General features: G+C 41.0%; 1 protein-coding gene across 5 annotated transcripts in view; it reads right to left on the bottom strand.

The window, feature by feature from the left end:
- MARK1 (microtubule affinity regulating kinase 1) overlaps positions 1-14,023 on the bottom strand; it is a 72,911-nt gene that overhangs the window by 40,059 nt on the left and 18,829 nt on the right. The gene's annotated exons all lie outside the window — the stretch shown is intronic.

The following is a 14,023-nucleotide window of genomic DNA, read 5'->3' as shown; positions in this document are numbered from 1 at the left end:
CTTTTTTCCAACTAAATAGACATAAATACAACTATCAGTGGTAACCATACAGTATAACAAATGCACTGGAAAAGGACAAGTAATTTAAGGTTACCAGATGTCCCCGTTTCCCAGGGACAGTCCCCGGATTTACAAATCAGTCCCCACACAAAATCCTATCATTCCTAATGAAGTTGAAAAGTGTCCCTGGATTTATTGAAAAAAATCTGGTAACCTTAAAGTAATTGCAAAGTACATGCAGGAGCCACATCAGTTACAAGGTATTTTCCAAGGCCATGCTGTGGTTAACAACAGCCTGCCTACAGCCCCAAGTGAGTAAAAATAGATTTGGTTTTCCTAAAGCTTCATCGCTTAAGAAAAAAAGTAATGCAACTTTTTTTTAGTATAGGAATTTTATATCACTAATCATATCCAGAGTTATTTACAAGAAATAATGTAAATGCAAAAAAATAAAAATGCCACCAACTTAAGAAGACAGGCGGTCTTTTAAGTAATTTGGAATTAGTGATACCAGGACAGGATCTTTTGTGCATGTGTGCATCATCTTTCATGAGAATCATAGACTGGGAAGATTTCCTAAAGGATGGGAGGGAAATTGTTCTCATTTCCCATTTAGGCAACTCTCTCCCCTCCAGGGAGAGGTGCCTGGTATCCACTTTGGTATTGTTTTGGTGGTAGACAAAGACCTTTTAGTCCTCACAGACTTAACAACGGTGGTAGTCTAATCGGCTTTTTCATTCTGCGATGTTCTTGTAGGTTTTATTTGTTCTGTTTTACTGACACAAACTACCCTGGAAATGTTTATAATGAAGGATCGCATGCAAATCTGTTAAATAAATGAATAAACAGGTGACAGAATTCTGTACAATTATACACGGTGCATTATTATCCACCACCGCCTTGGCATGGCCAATGTTCCTCCCTCAGTTAGGAGGCCAGAGCATGGTGGCGGTTTCACCTGGGGGTATATTGTGAAGAAGAAGAAGAAGAAGAAGAAGAAGCAGCAGCAGCAGCAGAGTTTGGATTTGATATCCCGCTTTATCACTACCCTAAGGAGTCTCAAAGCGGCTAACATTCTCCTTTCCCTTCCTCCCCCACAACAAACACTCTGTGAGGTGAGTGGGGCTGAGAGACTTCAAAGAAGTGTGACTAGCCCAAGGTCACCCAGCAGCTGCATGTGGAGGAGTGGAGAAGCGAACCCGGTTCACCAGATTACAAGTCCACTGCTCTTAACCACTACACCACACTGGCTCTCACACTGTGAGTGAAATCGCCACTCCTCCTGAGTCCCTCTGTCACCAGCGCCCAGCTGCAGCTTGTTTCTCCTTCAGCCCGCTGGGCTCTGGTGGCAGAGCAACTCAGGAGCGGTGGTGGTTTTACTTGCGATAGACCGTCGGGTGAAGCTGCCATCGCGCTTTAGCCCCGATACCAGTCCTCGGTGATGTATCGACACATTGTCCAGGCCTACAGTACAGGATGCTGTTGTAAACCATTGTGAAATAATTTTATGATACAGCGGTATATAAATATTTTTATAAATAAATAAAATAAATATAAGAACTTGAGGGTAGCCAGTTCTCTCTCATAAGGCTTTCTTATATTCTGAGCTGCAGAAATGTGCACTCGGCATCTGAAGTGCTTGTCCACAGAGATAGAAGCAAGAAAGCAGAAGAACTGAAGTAGCTAAACCGACCTCTTTTGCAAATTATGGCTTTCTGAAGTCCGGCTCACTTAACATAACTTTCTGGATTGATTTCCCTCCCACCCATCACCGCCCCCATTTGATTTCCCTCCCACCTCCCAAAATACATGGATCATTGCCTAAACCATACTGGAATGCCATATCCTCTACTTCACCCTAGTAGAGGAAAACAGCTGCTCAAAAGAAAGGGATGGGGAAGAGAGAGACAAGCTTTGTTTCAAGCGATGGGATACAAATTTCACAAATGTGGCTTATTTGTCATTATATCTCTAGCTCTCACTGTCATGCCTTCAGGAAATATTTTACAGCTTTTATCTGCAATGCCATTGGCCATATGAAATGGGGGTTCAAATATTTTGTATTTATGGGCAAAGGTAAATGGAGGATGTTATCCATACCTGTTACATTACCAACTAGATAAATGTATGAGGCATACCCCCCCCCCCGAATATCTTACAACCCCTTTAGTGATGTGACTGTTCTTTCAGGAAATGAACAGTTTATACTGAGCTTGGCTTTGACAGCAACGAAAATTTAAGTCCAGCATAAAAAGATTAAGGGGTTGCCCTGAGCTCTTGGTCATTTTATTTTATACTTAATCTTTTGGAGGCATTCAAGTATTGTGTTAACTCTTGATAAGATTTAATTTGCTTTAGCCTACATAAGAGGTGTTGCTGATGTTGTAATTCATTCATCAGTTTTGTGTCCGTGTGTGTGTGTGTGTGTTTTAATTCTTGAAAGGCACACAATAAAAATCTAAGTTTGCATTTGAGCAAGAAATGTTAGATAAAGAAAAGTCAAAGGGGATCAGATTACAATCTCCAATTGTAGCCCTATGGAGAAGTTGTTTTAAAATTAGTAATTTACTGTTATGTACTGAGATAGATACTCAAATAAGTTTTAAAATGTACCAGTAAAAAGAATTATGACTGGTAATGTTTGAGGATGGGAAACCTAATCTTTTCAAGCACTTACATCTCTGGGCTTAATGGACTGATTCACCTTGAGGTTCATCTTGAAGGACAGCAAGAGCTTGAAACATTACAGGGTATCAAATCCATTACTATGTACCAGTAACTAACAGCCACTTATTTTGTTGGACTTCTGTTGGTTGTCTCTCCTACCCAGGGATGTGAATTCCACATTTATCCTTCACAATCAAAATCTGAGAAAGAAAACTGTACTTACCAACACAGTCCAATAATTCAGGTTTTCCAAATGGAATACAATGAGGACACGTATATTTTACAAAACATATTTCATGTTTAAAAGCTTGTACTCTGGCCAGAGGCGGATTTAGGGTAATTCAAGGCGCAGAATTTCGGCCTTGCACAGGGCACCACTGAAATTTGAAAGACCAAAGTCTGCCCCTCCTCTGGCCTTCTAGCTCACATCTTTCCTGTGTGGATATTGAAATAGAGGATCTGCCACTACATGGATTATGAGAGCATAAAATGCCCATTACAGGAGAAGAACCAATTCCTTCGGCATTTTTTTGAGGTTATATGTTACTATCTTCACATCAGTAACTAAAAAGGTATACTACAATGCTCCAGCATTTCCTTTTTAGCAAGTACTGCATATTTTCGAGCATTATAAGTTAACCAACTTCTTGTTTCTACAACTTTTGGGAGGGAGGGTTAAGCTGGGTATCTGGAAGACCTGCTCAACCACTACTTTGCCCCTAGGGTAGAACCCAAATGTGAGATCAGGAACAAGCTCAGGCTGATTGTCTTTCTCCCCGGGATAATTGAACAATTGACCTAGAAGCTTAAGTGCAGATGGGGTCAGGTGCAATGTTTACATCTACATCTAATAAGCCAGCTGCATCTGGAAATCTAAGACCTTGGCAATGTTTAATAATTCCTTAGAAAGCATGCAGATCAATCACAGTCATTTCTTGTCTGGGTGTTGTCCTTCAAGACTGTCTGGAAGCAACAGCTGTGCAAAATGGTATTACATGTTCTCTAGCCTGCCAGTTTCTAGGTTCAATTCAACAGGCTCGTTCCATCCTTCAAATCTTTCAAATGGCGTGAACCTAGCATACCCAGCTTGGGAAGAACCTGCTCCCTTAACACTCCCTGGGGCTTTGAAATCTTCTGGACCAACTCCTAGCTTTACTTCACTAGACTTTTAGTTTTTTTGCTTCTTCTGCCTTAACCTTTACAGCATCCTGCTTCTTAGCTCCAAACTATTGGCTGTGCGGGCTTTCTGTTGCATCTTTGCCGCTATGTACACACTGCTCCTCTCATGGTTTTTTTTCTTTATTTTTTTTTATTGCTTTAATTAGTTTCTGAATTGTCTTGGGAGAATTGTTTTGGAAAGGTGGTATAGAAAGTTTAATACAGAAATATATCTGGCTAATTCACCACCTAAAATAAATTTCTGAAACAGCAAAGAAACCTCTATTTGCACAAGAAAGCATGCTCCCTGCCAGACTTATTCAATTGTCTGTCTTTTCTGATGCTGCTTTTGTATGCCATAGTCCACTTACTGAGGCCACTTGTTAATGCTTCCCATGGCAGCATTCCATATGGTATTTGCTCTGTGCTTATGCAAATCAACCATTTGCATGGTACTTCCTTCACACCTTTGGCAGGGCTAGTGCACACACATTCTGTGCATTTGAGCTTACCATACAACCAAATGTAACATGTTGCACCTTGTCACATGGGCATATATTATCAATCTCTTGTTGGAAGAGGCAATCTATGAAGCTTTCATCAGGTAGGAATGGTTCAATAGTGACAACTAACCCTACGGAGTACAATATATAGTTTGTGTATTGATCTTTCACATTCATCTTATTCTTTTATTTTAGCAGAGACACTGGAGAAGGGGAGAGAAAAGGTCAAAAGACCTTTTATACAGTCATGTTAATATTCAGTGGAGCTCATTCAACTCAACAGGGAAAGATGCAAGGCTAATCAAAAGAGCTGGGGTCTAAGCTTTACTTCTATGTAGGTGTGGCTTCTAAGCAAACTGCTCTGAATTTACTCAGAACAGATGTATCGGCTCCTGGGTTTAATGGAAAAGTATACCTGCTAATGTGGCTGGACTGCCAATGTGACAACAGGAAGGAGGTGAAACCTGTACAATCAGGGCTAAGAGTCAGCAGCTCCATTAATATACAGATTTACTATCACACTGTTTTTCTACCAGGAGACGGGTGGGACCTCCTGTTGACAGCAATACTTCTGGATTGAAATTGGCTGAGTGCTGCAGAAAACTTGATTGGCCAGTTGAAAGAAATGTCTCCTAGTCTGCCTAAATTAAAATGGATTTTGGAAGGATTGTAGGACAAGGGAAGAGTATGGCTTTGAGATTTTTAATTGTTTGACATTTCACTTGGTAGGATTTAAGTCCAGATTGCCCTAAGGGACCAGACTTCACTGACTTTAATTGGAGAGTAGGAGAAATGAAGACTGGAAACAATGCAACTAACTGAAACACTAGAATTCAACAATGGCAATTCATTGTTGGTAGTCATTTTTCAAAGGTATCCTCTCAGTTACCAATGTACACTACTAACTTGGGGAACCCTCAGCAGCACAGTGCCCTAATTCTGCACATTGGCCCTAAATCTGCCTCTGGATAACAATACAACCCTGTAAAAGATTGAAGAGTCTTGAACATAAAGTATAAATGAATTTCTCATATATTTCAAAATATATGAATATATATTTCATTCTGTCTTTTTGTTTGACAGAATGATGTCCCTAAGGGTAATCCTGCCAGAAAGTATGGAAACTGAAACAGCTGGCAACTCAGTTACTGCAAAGGTTGAGAAATTGTTAGCCAATTTCTCAACCTTTTGGGGGGAGAATAATTGGAGTGTTGCTATAGCCAAGTGTAAATTCCTGTTGGCATTACAACTTCACATATGGACTTGGTGCTGATCTGTAATTTGTGAATACAGAGTAAAGTGCAATATGCACAGGGTCTTGCTTTGGAGGTAGTTATTTGTAAGTGCCTATTAATGAATTTTCACGTTACATTGGTCACAATTTATTTGCCAGAAAACCCAGCTTACCCACAGTTTACGTAATTTTGACACTCATCTATGAAACATTAGCTGTATATGTATATTGCTGCAGACAGAAAAAATATTCATGGTTTCAGAGGATAGAATTGTCTAAGTTTCAGATAAATACTTGAGGTTGCAAAACTTTAGTGTTTGTCATGCCTGTTAAAACAATAAAAAGAAAGTTGTTTAAACTCTCAGTGGCATACTTCTTGAATATTTTTGCAGGGAAGATCAACCCAGTTAACAAAAAACAAAAAAAAGGTAAATGGAAATCAAATAATATTCGCTAATAGAAAAATATTATGTAAAAAAGATTGTAAAGGTTATGTTGGTCACTATGGAATTATCCTACCACCACATAAATATATGGTTAAAAAAAAAAAAAGAAATGGAAAAATAAGAAATGTTTAGGTTAAAGGTGAGCCCTGGATTTTTACTAAGTTGAAGACCACTGATCTAAGTTATGTGTTCTAGCATTCCATATCAAAGCTGAACACTCCCTCCTACCCCAATTACTAATGCTATTCATTAGTACAGCTGCTATACTAATGTTTTGGCAGCTAAGATCTCAGTAAAATGAAAGAAATACCAGAGTTTTGATTCTGCTGCCAGATTTGTCCTAGTGAACCCCATGTCCTCATTTGCAAGACATTCAAGATTAGATTTGTTTTGGAGAGAGTACATATGCAAAAGCAGTCATGTAGAACCATGCCTTTTGCTTGCTGAGTACAAAGCCAGAGATTATTCAAGTAACAGTTTCCTGGAAGAATATAAATAAAACTTGTCAAAGTGAAAGCCTTCTGCTTTATGTAAAACACAATAATTAAAAAGACCATGCTTTTTTGTTTTTGACTTCTCAGACAGACGGAATAACACTGACCAAAGATATATAGGCACCATACAATGGTACATGGGGAATCCTATTTTGATTGCCCTGGGCTAAAAAAATGAGATTGAGGAAACTCACTACCAGGTCCTCTGCTACCCATGATTTAAAATCAGACTAAACAAAGCCTGGTTACAAGGTTAACTTTAACCACATATAATTTCATTACAGTCGTACCTTTTGGAATGGATTCCGTTCAACTTCCAAAATGTTCGGGCACCAAAGCATGGCTTCTGATTGGCTGCAGGAAGCTCCTGCAGCCAACTGGAAGTTGCAGAAGCCCCATCGGATGTTTGGCTTCCAAAAATAGTTCACAAACCAGAACAGTCACTTCCGGGTTTGCGGCATTCAGGAGCCAAAATGTTCGAGAACAAAGCTGCTCGAAAACCAAGGGACGACTGTACTGTTGCAGTGCTTAAACAGTGGTTAAGATCTATGGGGGGAATGCACACTCAGGAGGGGGGAGGTTGGGGAAAGAGGGCATTACCACAATCTACTCCTGGTGTGATATTCACCATCTTGAAAGTGGACTTCCGATTGCAAAATGTTACTTCTTCTTTCTCTGCTCCTCCTGCAGTCCTCAGGAAGGACTGTAAAGAGGAGGAATTGGAGTCCTATTGCGTACACAAGCAGAAGTTTGCTCCATTTGTAGATGGACACAACAGAATACCTACCACTATGTGTGTACTGCCCAGTAAGTCAGACAATCTTCATTTATCATTTACTAAAAGATGAAGATACTTTGATCACAATGTAAAAGATATTTTGACGGTTAATACTCAAAACATAGTACACTCCATGTCTTCGAAGTCCTGTTTTTCTGGCTATTCTTATCAGTTACGAGTATAAGATTAATATAAGTACTGTATTATATCCAATGTCATACAAGTAGATTTTGCAGGTGAGGATTTCAACCATAATGGGCAACAATCAACTGTGCCCATCTATGTGTGGAATAGATTTTGATCATGCAATGAGATTCTCCCTTCCTTGCTCCCATACTGTGGCCCTTTTGCTCACACCCCAAACTGCTTCAGAGGGTTGGGACACATGGAGAAACACAGTTGACTGTTGTCTGTTATGGTCAAAATCACCACCTGCAAAATAGCAGCTCTCTCAGTGGCATCCCATTCTTGTGTTACACTTTCATTCACAAAGCTAATGTTAACTTAAACAAGTCAATTTTGCCACTTAAAAGTTCAATTACAAAATAGATTTCTATCCTTTGCATCTGGTATGTGAAAACACTGACACTATGACTACAATCCAATTTCAAGTTTCCTGGTAGTAAGCCCACTGAAATAAGTAGACTTACTTTTGAGTAGACATGTATAGGATTGTGCTCTAAGGCAACTGCAGCTGAGGTAATTTCATATTCAACCTAAGTCATCAGACAGTTTATAGCACAGAATAAACGACCTAATAAAGTGATGTCTGACAAGTTTCACCCAAGCAAGAAGGGAATTCAGGAAGTTCATCAGATAAAAGGCACTCAGTCAAAATATACATTTGGTATGATGCAATGGAAAGAGCTTGATTTTTCAAAAAAAAATTGAAGGCCTGAATAACTCCTGCTAAATTAAAGGTGTCAGACTGGGATCATGATTTGGAATGCCACTAGAAGAGAATTAAATTTGGTTTAAAACACCGTGTGTGTGTGTGTGTGTGTGTGTGTGAGAGAGAGAGAGAGAGAGAGAGAGTCTGTTTTAATTCCAAAAACAACACCACAGCCCACCGCCCAAAAGGATTGTCTTCCTCTTTAAATAAAGGGGAGAACTATTTTGTCCCTTATTTGTCTGCAAGGATGTGGGAACTGGGAACAGCGATTGCTGCTTATACAGTGAAAGTGTGTGAGTCATGAAATTTCCTAATTTGGAAAAACTTAAGCTTGTTTTATTGTGTAGGAGGACAGGAGAATAAAATGAGGATCTCTTTGGCAGGCTGCTCAACGCTAGTACAGCACAAACTGGAAGTCTCCTTATTCATACCCTTAAAGTTACTCAAAAGGCAAAATAAACGTACTGATATGTAATTCAAATATTCTATGTGAAGACAGGCTTTAAGTAACTGTCAGTAAAATACAGTAACACTGTCATTCTGATATCTTGGTGATACTAAGTATCAAAAGCATGGTCTTTCCCATGGAGAAGTGAGCTTTCACCTCACTGAAAACTTCAGATAATATACCTACTCAAAAACAACGTTTCAAAGTTGGATATGGTCACTTAGTTTAGAGGTGCTGCACCGAAGAACCCACCTGAAAACCTCCACTGCTAAAAGCCAGAAAGGTCACAAAGTGAAAGCCTTCACGCTGAATACCAGTCATGTCTGTTCTAGCGGTTATAGATGATAAACTCATATTTACTTAAAGGTACTGTATCTACAAAAGCCTCCAAATAATTTGTGAATATATTCTAAAAAAGATGAAGTTTGATTTACACAGAAGCAATCCACCAAAACCAGTGTTGGGAAGCGTTGGGAGGTTCTGGATAACTTTAGGGAGCTAGGACTAAGGCAAGACATTCCAGTGGTACCTCGGGTTACATACGCTTCAGGTTACAGACTCCGCTAACCCAGAAATAGTGCTTCAGGTTAAGAACTTTGCTTCAGGATAAGAACAGAAATTGGGCTCCGGCAATGCGGCGGCAGCAGGAGGCCCCATTAGCTAAAGTGGTGCTTCAGGTTAAGAACAGTTTCAGGTTAGGAACAGAACTCCAGAACGAATTAAGTACTTAACCCGAGGTACCACTGTACTGTGTAACTTGCTAAATACCAATCATTATGACAGCCATAAAGCAAGCGTGTCCCAAATCTGTTTCAGGGGCTTAATCTTGCCCGCCAGTCGGTTTAATCCGGCCCCCGTGGCAGTTTACTTCCTGGGGTAAAATCCTAAAAAAAACCCTCAACAACTTCAATCCTTAAAAAAGGTTAACTTTGGTTGGCCCTCATGGCCCTTCACTTCATCAAATCTGGCCCTCTTTGAAAAAAGTTTGGACACCATTGCCACACCACACACACCTGTAAGCAGGACAACAGTGTCCCCCTGTGCACCACTGCAAAGCCCTTGTCAGTGGAACCTGAGCCAGCTAGCAGCAAATAGGGTAGGACAGGCTTCTTCCTCACCACTATATACTATGGTACCGCAAACTGCAATGCTTCATTATTCCCAAAGGGCTGAATATCATCAAATCATGTATATGCAAGAAAGTGCCACACATGGGAACACCATTTGCATGCAGCTTAAAGCTTGCCACTGACAACTGTGGTTTCTTCAGCAGGAAGTAGATTCTTCCCTCCAGACTTGTCTACTGGAGTCCATTTATTTTGTATATGTCAATGAAAGCTGTTCACGTATGAAAAGAAATGAGGCTGAAACAAAGGACACAGCTGAAAGAACAAAGCTTCCTAGCTGGACAAAGGTGCTGTGACCCCAGTGTATTGGGCCTGTTATGTCCTCCTCAGCTATTTCCCAGAGCACAACACGTTTACTTGGCTACATACCCTGAAACCTGATTTCTCAGTTAATATCATGACGATCTGAATTTTCCTTGATATTCACAGCTTGCCCCGCCCCCCCACCAAAGTATCAAATTCGCAGGAATTGACTACTAAGGATATAATGAGATGGGGGTGGCGGTTTGCTTTATTCTTAAGGGAGATTGCATAGTCTCATATGTAAAACAGATATAAAAGCAAATACTACACCACTAAGCAAACAAATATTAAGCAAAAAAGAAAAAAAGCTACAGCAACAGAAATATTGGAAAGAAGCCCATTTATAAACAGCAAACCAGGACAGATGGAGTAAAACCAGACTAAGGCAGGCAAGAAATATATATTTTAAAAATTGCTCTAGCCTAGGAACAATTGACCAAATTAAGGTTGTTACAAGCAACTATGACAACTGAGGAATTCTCAACTAATGTGAGGACCAATATATATACCAGCAGGATATGTTTGGCCTTTAATGCTCTGTATGAACCTGGAAAAATGCAATTAAATGTAGGTTGTTACATAAACACCACTGTTGTAAAAAGCTAATGATCTAATTATATTATTGTTGTATATGGTAGACCCAGCTGGCTAGCTCCTGCACAGACCCTGACAGAACCAAAGCCAGCAGGATTCCAAAACTCTGGAGGATTTGCTGACTCAATGTAATACAGAATCAAGGCATTGTTTACAGCACAGTGGCATAAGTAGATGGTCCTAGACAATTGTCAGGATACTCATTAGGCTCCGGTTGAATTGGCTTCCCTTGCATAGAGAGGGATGAAGTCGGCCGAACTGGAAACATGCCACCAGCACTCAACCCAGGCCTGACCCGTAGGTTACCAGCAGTTTTATGTCAACTGCTATTTTACAGCTGCTCCCACCCTGCTCAGCTATATTTGAAGGAAATAATCGCATGGAGAAGTAACCATGATGCCAGTATACTTTTCCTCAAGCGGTCATCTCATTCAAACATGTTCGCTTGGGTATCGGAGAACCCACACCACAGTGACTCGCTTGCTTCTCCTGGTACCATGAACATACTGGTGACGGAAACACCTTGCTGAGTAGGGCAAACCCAGTATGCTAGCTTACTGTCAGCCTCCTCACAATGCCACCCCTCCCTCCTAGTAATCAACATTGATGCACCATCAGGAAAGCTGGCATGGTGGCTCTGCCCTGCCTCGCGTGCAACTTCTGGCTCTTTCATACTCAGCAGCAACAGCAGCCATGAATACTGCTGTCTTGTCACTTTCGGTCCTCTACTTTGGAGGAAGGAAAGAAACTTGGAATGCAATTGTCATGATTCTTTCATATGACTCTGCTGATAGCATGGAAAGTGAACTAGTCCTTGGAACCCTATCTCATAACACAAAACCAGGGAAGAAGAGGGGGCTGGTGAACCTGCAACCCAATGAATCAGACTGTGATGCCCTCATCTCATTGTCCTCTCCCACAAGCCATTGGAAAATGATACAATGGACCGGCATGGCGATTACTATATAGAAACATATACAATAGGCTTTCCCATCAGAACACAGGACACTATCTTCTTCCGGATTTTAATGGACTTAAATAATTGATGAACACTTCTACAATAACTGCAACTACTTCAGAACATTTTAGCTTTATGTGGATCATGTTGCATGTTTTATGATGCAATTAAAATAGGAGAAACCAGAAAAGCACATGTGCGTTTGAACTTGTGCTATGACAAGATAACCTTGCTGCACAATTAAGATTTATATCACAATACTAAAATCTTGCATTTGAGTTCACATCCTAACTTTGACCCTGGTTTTAATCTGATGCACTTCAGTTTTGTCACAATATAACAGATTTCCATCCTTGTAAACAAATATCAAGAGTGCAACTTGTACAACATGTTGTTTCCATATCACTTTTTTTTTTAAAGATGCAAGTCAAAACAGACCATGTATACTTGTTCTTCACAATGAAAGGATAAAAAAGCAGCTGAAATTACACTACCTACTGTAATGGAAGGGGGACCTTTTACTTTGTTCCTTCCACAACTGCCAGTCTAGGTAGTTCAACCATGCAAGGGAACCTCAGATAGACTGCCACCATATTCCCTCTACTCCAAATGGAAGTGAGACCAGCAGGGAGCATTCAGCTTATTTGGACTTCGCAGTAGCCAATGATAGCTTGCTTTTCTCGATCAAACCCCACTTATACTGCAAGTAAAAAGGTAAAGGTAAAGGTACCCCTGCCCGTACGGGCCAGTCTTGACAGACTCTAGGGTTGTGCGCCCATCTCACTCAAGAGGCCGGGGGCCAGCGCTGTCCGCAGACACTTCCGGGTCACGTGGCCAGCGTGACATCGCTGCTCTGGCGAGCCAGAGCCGCACACGGAACGCCGTTTACCTTCCCGCTAGTAAGCGGTCCCTATTTATCTACTTGCACCCGGAGGTGCTTTCGAACTGCTAGGTTGGCAGGCGCTTGGACCGAACAGCGGGAGCGCACCCCGCCACGGGGATTCGAACCGCCGACCTTTCGATCGGCAAGCCCTAGGCACTGAGGCTTTAACCCACAGCGCCACCAGCGTCCCTCTACTGCAAGTAGAATGGACTAAATGGTCTATGCATGTAGTCATACCTCATATTGCGTTCCGCTCTTGTTACGGGCTTTCAACTTATGAACATGGCAAACCCGGAAGTGTTTACTTCCAGGTTCGACGCCAGCACAGAAGCTATCTGTGGGCTTTGTGCACATGCAGAAGCACCTGATCATGCCACGCACATGCGCAGAAGGGGCACTCTAGTTGCGGACTTTTCGGGGTGCAAACAGCTTAAGTCCACAACTAGAGGTACCACTGTAAAGGGGAAATCTCTTTCAGTCTGGCAGAAATGCAAACAAGTCCCAAACAGCCAGTTTTATGAAGTTTATTAAGAATAAAAAGCAAGAGGACAAATGGAAGAGGCAGAATGTGTTTCGGTAAAGTGTTCAAGAAAGTAAAGGGTTTAGTTCAAGTCTATCTTATAGCAGCTACTTACAAACAGGCTTTGAGTCATCTCATGTGTAGTGGATAAACATCAACAGTCAGCTGGAAGAAGAGGGAAACTGAATAATAGGCAACAGTCAGTTTTCAACCATTGACCCATGTGGGCCTCGATTTATGAGTGATGCTTAGTTAGGGACAGGGCTTGACACCTTTTGGAAAGTGGAAGATGGGCTATGTGGATTTGTCATCTCTCTGTCACAACTTAACCCATTCTGCAGTTTGTGTATTAAACAGAGGCTGAAGGGAGTCATGACTTGCCCACTTGCAGATGATGGAGGTCTAGATAGAGACTGGGTGATCTTAAAGTGACAGGCTGCCACAAGGAAAGGCCTGGGTTAGACCTACAACTGCAGGTGGTCAGCCTAAGAGCAGGGATCTAGTTATTTACTGATCCTTCCTATAATTTTATGCACCATAAAACAAAGAATCTATTCAACCTGAAGGGTAGAATTTCAATTCAAAACAATGGCACAAGGAAAAAATATGACAACTCAAGCTTACCTGATAAGCATAAATCTTTCTAAAAAGGAACAGGAGACTTGAATGTCATAAAGTTAATGGCGCAATTCACTCTTAAAAACAAAACCCGTTGTTATTCTCTCTCCTAGACAAAGGAGAGGATGGCAATGCATCCCATATCAATGTATAAATATGTACTTCATGCAGCGGGGAGAGGGTGATTATGTTTGCCATCAGAGGATAGTTGCTTCCTCCTGCTCCAGGAGTCTTCATAAGGAAGCTGCTGACAGAGGAACTGTGTCTTTTCAGTCTATATGCAAAAGGGAGGTGGGATTACTAGTTACTACTTACTGCATACTTACTTATTACTTACTTATTACTAGTTACTACTTACTGCCAGACATCCTGGAGAGTGAAGTCAAATGGGCCTTAGAAA

The sequence above is a fragment of the Podarcis tiliguerta genome, assembly GCF_965153285.1.
Source record: "Podarcis tiliguerta genome assembly, chromosome: 3".
Classification (NCBI taxonomy): domain Eukaryota; kingdom Metazoa; phylum Chordata; class Lepidosauria; order Squamata; family Lacertidae; genus Podarcis; species Podarcis tiliguerta.
Note: the sequence above shows the minus strand (reverse complement) of the source record. Positions and strands in the feature narration are given on the sequence as shown.